The sequence below is a fragment of the Sorex fumeus genome, unplaced genomic scaffold (assembly GCF_029834395.1).
Source record: "Sorex fumeus unplaced genomic scaffold, SorFum_2.1 ptg000265l, whole genome shotgun sequence".
In the NCBI taxonomy this organism is placed as follows: Eukaryota; Metazoa; Chordata; class Mammalia; order Eulipotyphla; family Soricidae; genus Sorex; species Sorex fumeus.
The window spans coordinates 40,064,373-40,075,850 of NW_026606322.1; the positions used below are offsets into that span (position 1 = coordinate 40,064,373).

General features: G+C 35.5%; 1 non-coding gene across 1 annotated transcript; it reads left to right on the forward strand.

Annotated features, from left to right (window-relative positions):
• The first annotated feature begins 756 nt into the window (after positions 1–756).
• LOC130018684 (U6 spliceosomal RNA) lies at positions 757–868 on the forward strand. Its single transcript, XR_008791585.1, has one exon. It is a non-coding gene; the product is annotated as a U6 spliceosomal RNA (small nuclear RNA).
• Positions 869–11,478: the final 10,610 nt, after the last annotated feature.

Consider the following 11,478-nt stretch of genomic DNA (forward strand, 5'->3'; position numbering starts at 1 on the left):
AAAGGAAGGATAAGTAATAAGAGGAAGAAGCAATAGAAATGATTTCATAGGGCACAATAATAGTACAGAGGGTCGGGTGCTTGCCTTGCATGAAGCCAACCTGGATTGGTCCCATGCACCGCAAATGGTCCTCTAAACATTGCCAGGAGTGATGCATGAGCATGGAGCCAGTAGTAAGTCCTAAATCCCACTGGTTGTTCCCCCTAACAAATAAAAATTATTATCTCTGGGCCCTGAGATAGAGTTCAGTGAGTAAGGTGCTTGCCTCACATGCTGCTGACTCAGGTTTGATTTTTGGCACCATGTGTAATTCTCCAGAGCCTCAGAACCAGTGATCCTTGAGCACGGTGCCAGAAGTAAAAACTAGGTGTGGCCCCCAAACCAAAATAAATTATGATTTCAGTTTTGACTATGATCAGTTTGAATTGCATCTGGGACCTGTCAATGAAAATAAGAATTGACACTAGACCTAGGTGTCTATTCAGGAAAGTGAATGGTTTAAATTAATTTGAGTTTCTCTCAATCAATCACTGTCCTCCTGTTGTTCATCAATTTGCTCGAGCAGGCCCAGTAACATCTCCATTGTAGACTTTTTTGTTACTGTTTTTGGCATTTCGAATACATCACGGGTAGCTTGCCAGGCTCTGCCATGCGGGCGAGATACTCTCGGTAGCTTGTCGGGCTCTCTGAGAGGGGCGGAGGAATCGAACTCGGGTTGGTCATGTTGGCTGTGTGCAAGGCGAACACCCTACCGCTGTGCTATCGCTCCAGTGGCAGCACATATACTAAAATTGGAACAATACAGAGAAGATTAGCATGGCCCCTGCGCAAGGATGACACGAAAATTCGTGAATTTGAGTTTGAATAACTAAAATACTAGAGAGGCCTCTCAGGGATAGGGGTTCCTGTACTTCCAGTCATACCCAGGTATGCTCAGATACTTCTGGGGAGGAAGAAAAGGAAAGTCAGCTCAAATAGACACTCAATTTGAAACTAGACCAATTAGGGGCCAGAGCGATAGTACAGCAGGTAGGGCAGTTGCTTTGCACATGGCCCATCCGTGTTTGATCTCCGGCATCCCATGTGGTCCCCCAAGCACTGCCAGGAGTAATTCCTGAGTACAGAGCATGGAGTAACCCCTGTCCATCACTGAGTGTGACCAAAAAAGAAAAAAAAAACTACTCCAATTATTGCTTAACTAACTTCATCTGGTTAGAGTGCTTTTTGGAGCAGTAAAAATGCAACTGACTTTAAGCATAATTTACATCTATCCACCAATGGGAACTTGATGAGTTTCCAACCCCTATATGCATACCTTACTCGGTGAGAATTATCACACTTTTTCTCTGTGACTAAAAACCTGACCTCATGCAGTCAGCTCAGAACATGAACTCAGTGACTTCCTGAACCTGTCTTCCTGCACTCCCCAAAACACATAAAATAAATGCCTACATTTTATTTCTATTACAGAAATTCTCACCATAAGCCAGCCAAAGGAAAAATGGCATGCTATGCAAGTTGGAAGGACTCGGGTTTATTAGGCTAGGAAACCCAGCAGAGAGTGCTTGAAAGACAGGAACCCAAACTAGAACCAGAGTTCTCTTTCACAGAATCACTGTTGACCGGTGGGGAATTTTCAGATAGCTGAAAGGAAATAACAGAAGTAGAAATTCTCAAGGATGTCATCCAAAAAACAAATGTGAGAACATCTTAGGGACCTAGAGCATAAGCACATTTAGAGTTCAAGCCTAGATTTCCAAGGTTACAAAGGGAGGCTATGATCATCTCAGTGATATTACATCATTTGGTTCAGATTCAGCTGTTCCTTGGCAGTGCCTGATCCTCTGGTGTTTAGAATGTGGGCAGAGTTCTATTTTTTGGACTTCAACTGTGAAAGACTTCTCATTTATTCTGGGAAGAGAGGTCCCAGAATTTCTACTGAATCCAGAGATAAATTTTGAAGACATATATATTAGAGAAGGCACATATTATCTGGATAGAATGTGCATATATAACAAGGTCCTGTACACACATATACATATATATGTGCATAAATATGTATATAATATACATGTATATATATAAAACTTATTAGTTACTCTATTGTACTTATTCTTTAGTTATGCCTACTGAAGCATAATTTACATAAATTTATCCTCATTGTTTATAGCTTCATTAATTTTGAAAAAAATATATTTATTTGTATGACCACAAATTTAGAGAATTTCTAATACTTTAAATTTGTTCTTTGTGCTTTGTGTGAATCCCCAACTTCTCACTCTTTTGTCAACCACTGTCCCTGGCAACCTCCAAACTGTTTTCTGTTCTAAGGTTGAAGGTATAGCTCAGAAGTATTCTTTTATGTTTGCAGACTTGGGTTTGCAAAAACTTGGGTTTATCCCCAGTACTTTAAAAAGCAAAAGTGATAAACACTTCTCTGTCAATATTATGTAAACACAAGCCTGTACTATGTAAGAGTAGACAGTGGCTTCTTTCATTCAATATGATGATGTTGATACATTAATGTTGCATATTTCATTTAATTTTATTGTTGAGTAGGATCTCAAGGTATGTTTTGTTTACTCATTCAAAATTTTATGGACATTGGAGGTTTTTTCAGGGTCAGGGAAATGAGATCTATCATTACTGTTTTTGGCATATCGAATACGCCACGGGTAGCTTGCCAGGCTCAGCCTGTGTGGGTGGGAAACTATCAGTAGCTTGCTGGGCTCATATATATATATATATATATGTGTGTGTGTATATATATATATACACATATATATATATATATATCCGCTCGAGCAAATTGATGAACAACTGGAGGACAGTGTCAGTGAGATATATATATATATATATATATATATATATATATATAGTTACCAAATATCTGAACCCCATCAAATATGATGTGGTAATTATGGAAAATAGGTAGGAAGTGTCTTATGATGTGTTGCATGCTCCAGGTCCGAAAAGCGGCCTGGAGCATGGTGGCAATTGGGTAGTGGAGATCGATTGCTGGATAGTGGAGGTCAACTGCTGGGGCTGGGTCCCTTGGGGTGGGGAGGGTGCTCACCTGCCCCAGTCTGGGGCTCCCCGAATGAAAGCAGCCACCATGAATACAATTGCTTTAAATATTCAAAAATGGGGATTTTGTGTAGTTACATTTGTGATTCTCTTGGCTGAATATCCTAGGGAGGCCTGTCAATGCATTTACCTTGATAAGAAACTGACACACTTTCCAAACTGACAGTGCTATTTTTCATTACCTCTATCAAAAAATGATTATTCCATTTGTTCTGAACATTCATCAGCACTACTTAATAATAATTTAAAAATACGTCAGCTTCTGTCTCAGTGCCGTCCACTTCTGCACCCCAAAACCTCTGTCCTCTGACACAGTTCTATGCTTCTTATTAAAGACCAGCTATAGCTAACATCGTACTGGATGATGCCACTGTCACTGCCACTGTCCTGCTGTTGTTCATCGATTTTCTCAAGCGGGCCCAGTAACATCTCCATTTTGAGACTTGTTGTTACTGTGTTTGGCATGTTGAATACGTCACGGGTAGCTTGCCAAGTTTTGCCATGTGGGCGAGGTACTCTGGTAGCTTGCAGGACTCTCCAAGAGTGGCGGAGGAATCAAAACTGACTTGGCTGGGCTGACCATGCGCAAGGCAAACACCCTACTGAATGATATGAAACTTAAAATGTTTCTCCTTATATGGGAGTTGGAGTGATAATATAGTGAACAAGGTGCTTGCCTTGCACACAGCTGGCCCAGTTTGATCCCTGCCACTCTATAAGGTCTCCTGGTACCTCAAGGAATGATTTCATTCAATTGTGATCCCCAAACTATATGTATATAATATATAATGTACATACATACACATAGGTATTATATTATATAACATTATAATATGCCATAACACATGATATAATTTATTATCAATTATATTACTATCACTGTCACTGTCCTCCCATTGTTCATCGATTTGCTTGAGCAGGCCAAGTAACGTCTCCATTGTGACAATTGTTACTGTGTTTGGCATATCGAATACATCACGGGTAGCTTGCCAGGCTTTGCCATGCGGGTGAGATACTCTAGGTAGCTTGCCGGGCTCTCCGAGAGGGGCGGAGGAATCGAACTTGGATCGGCTATGTTGGCCACTTGCAAGGTGAATGCCCTACCACTGTGCTATCGCTCCAGCTCATCAATTGTATTATATTGTGTATATCATAAAATATTATATATTATATATGATAAATATATACAATGTACAATTATATGATATACATAAAGTATAAATACATTATTTTAACACTCTGGAGAACTAATATAGTAGATAGCACTCCTGCATACAATAGGTGTGATCCCTGAACACAGAACCAAGAGTAACCCCTGAAGACCACCTAGTGTGGTCCTCCTTGACCTCCCCAGAAAGAATATATCCTTTAATCAAATCAATGTATCATATGCTATGTAACATAATAGTATATATGTACATTTAAATCATAAGAGGACATCACCACAAAACTTTTTATATAATTATGTTCTAACATATTATAATATGTTATTGTCTAACATACAATACATATGTTAAGTACATATATTGTATATAGCTTGGGGATAACAACTTGAATGGGATCACACCGGAAAGGTACCAGGAGACCTTATAGAGTGCTGGGGATCAAAATGGGACAGCTACATGCAAGACAAGCACCTTATTCATTCCAATTCCCATATAAGAAGAAACATTTTAGTTTCCTATCATTCAGTACAATGTTAACTGTAGCTGGTTTTTAGTAAGAAGCAGAGAACTGTGTGGAGACAGAGGGTTTGGGGTGTAGAAGTGGATGCCACTGGGACAGTGGTAAAGGCAAGCTGACTTTCTGATGGTAAGAATACTGTTAAAATGTCGTTAAGCATGAAACCCTGTCATTATCAATATTGTAAATTGCAGTGCCTAAAATAAAAATTTTTAAAAAATAGAAGAGCAGGGAACTCTTCCAAAATAATTTTACAAGTCCCTCATTATCCCATAGCATAACTAGACAAGGATATGAGGTAAAAAGAAAATTACAGGCCAATAATTCTGGTGAACACAGATGCAAAAAATTCAAGAGACAATATTAGCAGATTAAAATTAGTACTATGTTAAAAAGAATTATCGACTATAATCAAGTGAAATTTATCATGGAATGAAAAAATGTTTAAATATATGCAAATCAATTAATCAATCATATCGCATCAACAAAAGGACTATAATCAAATGATCATTTCAAAGAAATAGAATTACACAGAAGCCAATATCCATTTATGGTAAAAATGCTCAACTTCACAGAGATGGAGAGATGCACCTCAACATAATAAAGACAAAACAGCTCTCCCTTAAGCTTTACAAGCTCTGGTTTCTCAGTCTTCTGTCAGATTTGTCTTTATTGTACTCAAAAAAGATGACACTGTTTCATAAATTATGTAGATTGATCTATTTTATGTTACTTTTTCTACCTTTTTAGAAGAATTTATCTGAGAAAAGCACCTATACAGTATTTATTTTTATTAAATATAGACTGCTTTTTTAAAAAAAAAATTAATTAGGGCAATGAAATGAACAGAAACTTTCTCAAAGAAGAAATCCGAATGGCAAAAAAGCACATGAGAAAATGCTCTACATCATTAATCATCCTGGAGATGCAGATCAAAACCACAATGAGATACCATCTCACACCTCAGAGACTGGCCCACATTCAAAAGAACAAAAGCAACCGATGCTGGCGTGGATGTGGCAAGAAAGGGACACTCCTTCACTGTTGGTGGGAATGTCCACTGGTTCAGCCCTTCTGGAAAACAGTATGGACGATTCTCAAAAAATTAGAAATTGAGCTCCCATTTGACCCAGCAATACCACTCCTGGGAATATATCCCAGAGAGGCAAAAATGTATAGTCGAAGTGACATCTGCACTTGTTTGTTCATTGCAGCACTCTTTACAATAGCCAGAAACTGGAAGAAACCTGAATGCCCAAGAACAGATGACTGGTTAAAGAAACTTTGGTACATCTACACAATGGAGTACTATGTAGCTGTTAGAAAAGATGAAGTCATGAAATTTACATACAAGTGGTACAATATGGAAAGTATCATGCTAAGCGAAATGAGTCAGAAAGAGAGGGATAGACATAGAAAGATTGCATTCATCTGGGGGATATAAAGTAACAAAGTATGAGATTAATACCCAAGAATAGCTGAGATCAGCACCAGGAGGATTACTCCATAACTTAGAGGCCAGCCGGGTATCCTAGAGGAAAGGGCAGTTCAGATAGAGAAGGGAGCACCAAATAAAGGATGTTTGGAGGATCCTCCCAGGAGGGGAGATGCATGTCGAAAGTAGACTATGGACTGAACATGTTTGCCACTCAATGCCTCTTTTGCAGACCACAACACCCAAAAGGAGAGAGAGAACACAGGGGATTTCCCTGCCACAGAGACAGGGGGGATGGGGGGATGGGGGTGGGAGGGATATTATACATGGTGGTGGAAAATGGGCACTGGTGGAGGGATGGGTATCTGATCATTGTATAATTGAAACCAAAGCACAAAAAATTGTAAATCTACAACTTTAAAAAAAATAAAATAAAATAAAGGGAAAAAAAAATTAATTATTGGTGGAGGGGTTTGGGACCACACTTGGTGGTGCTCAGGAATTTTCCCTGGCTTTGTGATTGGGAATCACTCCTGATAGTCCTTGGGCATTAGACAATAGAATTATGATAGGCCACATTTAAGGTAAGTGCCTTAGGCCCTGTACTATCTCAAACGATCAAAGAACTGAATTTTATTTTAATTTATGATTTTATTCCTTAGGAGATACCAATTTAAACTGATATATCAATTATAAAATTAAGAATAAAATTAATTAATCAGTCTTCTAATGAAGCTATGTGTATTATATAAGATAATATATGACATATTTGAAACAATCCGGTTTTTTTTGATGCTGTCAGTATTATTACTGTAATTATATCTTTCTTAGAATTTTGATTTATTTATATCAAAATCCTCTTCAAGAACTGTTGTCAGAATTTTTTACAATTTGATTGAAAAAATATGTCATTGAAAATTATTGCAATAGAAATTAGGCATTGTTTATTCTTTTAATTAGTCTCTTTTAGAAATTTTATGGGCTATGACATTTTATAGGTATTATCATGAAATGTTTTTTATATTTACCCACCTCTTTATGATATATGAAATACATTAATGTGTCTTGAATTACTAGGCCTTTAATTTTTCAATAATCAAGCTGCTACAAAACTTAATCTGCAGCTAGAAAAATAGGCTTCCCCAACTACCTTGCATTATAAATCTCATATTTTACTCTTTACAATAGTCAGTGAGGAGCTTTTTAATAGGACTCTCCAAGACTCCATCTGAAACCAGCTGAACCTGAACCTCTTGAATTAATCTTAATTCACAAAGCAACTAACCCCAACCTTGCACTTTTAAAAATGTGAACTGCACTAAAATGTTATCAGGCTAAGTTTTAATCAAACAGAAGCAAGAGAAAGAGCACATTCATACTTAATTAAGAGAAAGCACAGACAAGTTATTACATTAATCTCTTTTCATAAGCTCAACAACAGCATGAGTAACAAGTCATGTAATGATTGCATCTGGAAGACTACCATATGTACCTAATGACACAATGGTAATTGAAATACGTGCTTACAATTTTTCAGTTAAAGATGCTGCCTCTAATTTACTTACAAGAACTCTAAACAAAATAATCTAAAGGGTTCACAAGATTAGAAAGTGATATTCTTAGGGGAAATTACATATAATATTTGTCTGAAATAAGTTATGAGTAATTTGTGTCCCTGAGTATTTTAGAATTACAGAAATTTTAAAAAACTATGCTCAGTAATTATGGTGAAGGGCAAAAAAAAAGTGTCATCTATTTTGACCTATGATGTTTAATGTCTATTGATCTTGATGAAAGTTATAAATATGGATATCACACTTAAATATTATTATTCCTCTTCATCTTAAACTTCAACTATTAATTTTATGTTTCTTAGATGAGTTCGAAAGCAAATAATTTCACTTAAGTAATTGTAAGCAATAAGATAAACAGTTCATGTTGCCCAAGTTGTTTTCTAGTAACAAATAATATGATTTTATGTCATTATCATACTTGTGATTTTGGTAACAATTTTATTGAATTGTTTTAAATGTTGTCAAAATTCCCGTATTATTTAATTCCTTAATTTTTTTTCAGTTTGGGGTCACATCTGGCAGTGCTCAGGACATACTCCTGACTCTGTGCTCTTGGATTCCCTTGGCAGTTTTTAGGGAATAATATGCTTTGTTGAACGTGGAACTGGGGTCAGCTGTTTGCAAGTCAAGAGCCGTAGCTCTTGTCCCATACCCAGCCATAAACTGTTGAATTTTTACTTTATTATTCCTATTTGAAAGCTAACTCTCATGTGCTACACGAATCTCTCTCACTCTCTTTTCTTTTTTTCTCTTAGAATCAATCAGTCCCTATAATAAATCCATTCTTTGTATTAAATATCACATTGAAAAGGTTGATTGAGTGATCTTAATAGGAAACAAAAAATGTCCTAAACTAAATTTATTCTAAGCTAAAACATTCCACCCGTTAAAGTGCAATGAAAAAATGGATCAAGTATGTAGCTCAGAAATAAAATACATACTTTGGATGTGTGATGCCTGGGTTTAATCCCCAACATCACTAAATAATTAAATTTACTGAAGATATTAGATAAAATCACATGAAAACTAAATAAATTAATCATATCTCAACTCATCATTTTAAAAATTAAAATATGAAGGTTTTATTGAGGACTCCTCCAGACACACTAATCTAATTTGGAAAAAAGACTCAAATTCATAAACTCAAAATTTAAAAATAAGACTCACATAAAAGAAAAAAAGGCTTCAAGCAAACACATATAAAGTCTGAAATTCATAACTCAGCTCTTTCCCTCTCATTCTCTGGGGGACAATGTACTATGGTTGCTATTCTTATTCATTATTTCTTTAAATTTACATATTTCCACACCTGTTATTTACCTAAAAACTACAGAAATAGATATCCTGAAGATATGTGCACTTAAATTGCAGCATTAATTACAGTTATTAAGAATAGGAAACAACACAAGTGCATTTCAATAAATGATTTGGTAAAGAATGGCATATATATCACAAATATTATTGAGCCAAAAAGGGAAATACTGTTATATGCAATAACACAGATTTACAGATAAATATAAGATGGATTTATGATATTAAGTGATTTAAATCAGATGTGTAAAGGCACATGTATGTGACTTCATTTATACGTAATATGCAGATAAACCAAAGAAGTAAAATAAAATACAAAATAAATATCCCAGCTCTAAAGCCAAATTAGTACTCACCATAAGGAATACATTGGCATGTGGAGACGTATATATGGTCGAAAAGTAGTTAAATATATGTTGAAGGGAGGGCAGAACTGATTTACATTGAAACTTGAATACCATAAGTTTATAGATAGATCAATGGTACCCATGGGGGAATATATAATGTTAGAATGCAGTATAAAAATATATACTGTATACTGATTTATACTCCGCACCAGGCGGTGGAATGGGTGAGAGCCCTCCCCACCCTAAGGGACCCAGCCCTGGCAGCCGACCTCCACTGTCCACCACACTCCAGGCTGCTTTCCAGAACTTATAAGACACTTCCTAGCCATTTTCCATGGTTACTACACCATATCTGATGGGGTTCAGACAGTAGGCAACAGATCATAGAGAGAAATGTATAAATATATGCCTCTTGGAGAACCCAGAATGCTACTTAGAGTGTCCCTCTCACACAAGCAGAGCTTGGCAAGCTCCCCGTGGTGTATTCAGTATGCCAAATACAGTAACAACAAAAGGTCTCATTTCCCTGACCCTGAAAGAGCCTCCAACCCTTGGGAAAAGACAACTAAGAAGAGGAAGCAAAAAAAAATCTCAGTGATGGGAGGAATAGAGATGTTACTGGCGCCCATTCAAGTAAATCAACGATCAACAGGATGACAGGAACAGTGACAGAATGCAGTATAACTGAAATGAGTATTTATATTTTTCAGTTCCTCAGTACCCAGTTCAGCCAAGAAAATACTAAAGCGGCATATCTTTTTACCTAGTGTTGTGTTTTGTAAAAGTGCACACCTGAGCCATCAAAATAAGCAAGATTTTCTTGTGTTTATTAGATCAGAATTCTGTAACTTGTAGTATTGTCTATTACCACTTCTGGAAAAAATTTAAAAATAAACATTCTTTTTAAGTTCCATTTTCACATTTTGAAATATTTGTCTGGTGACTTATATAGAAGATCTGAGTCGAATTTTCTTATCCTAATATTAATGTCCATTTTCCTTTTTTATAGTTCAAAGTAGTATTAACAGTCAATAAAATATCTAACTGAAAAATATTTTGAAATTACTATGCTTTATTTGTTATTCTTTATGAAACATTCTATGATTCTGCACCTGACTTGCATGTGGGAATGACTGATCCATTTCCAGAGTAAATGATCATTTCAGATTACAAATGGCTCTGTTTGTAAAGTTATTGGTATTAGATCTAATATGTCATTTCATGTACTTTGATATCTAAATCTATATTTTATTTCTTTCATTATTTCTTTACAAGGTATTTTTTGATTTTTATGTTATTTTATTGACAAATACCATGGCCATTCACTTTTTTCTACTCTAGAAAAATCATAATTACACACCAATGAGGGCACATTAATATAAGAGGAATAAGAAATAAAATATTTCATTTATTATCAAAACATATTAGCAATGGCATGTAGTTATGAACTCTGTAATAATTATTCTTTTCTGAGAGTAGCACATAAAATAGAATGCATGTGAGTGCATATGAATTACCTTGCAATTTCAAGATATTGTTAGAACCTAGTAGAATAATATATGTATATATATATGTATTTATATATATATCACTTGTATCACTTGTCATCCTTTTGATCATTGATTTGCTCGAGCAGGTGCCAGCAATGTCTCCATTTGTCCCTGTCATGTTCTACTGTAGCCCAATGGCATCTTCTCACTCCAGGAAAATGAAAAGTCTCAAATATAAATATATATATTTAATATATATAAATTCAAAATATTATTTCATATTTTTCTTATTAAATGAAAGATTCCTAAATGATAATCTTAAGGTATTATGTAAGATGTACATAAGGAGTGACAACATTGATATTGGCTTTGGTTTTATGTAATATGCCTTCTTTGTCTTGGAATTATTATAGTTTTCTTTTGTTGTTAATTATTAGATAAACTTCAAAATTTTATGAACAAAATACAGTTATAGTCATATAAATATAAAATATTCAAGACATACAGTTTTAGACATTAAAATGGTCTCTATTCTATCTAGAATAACTAAG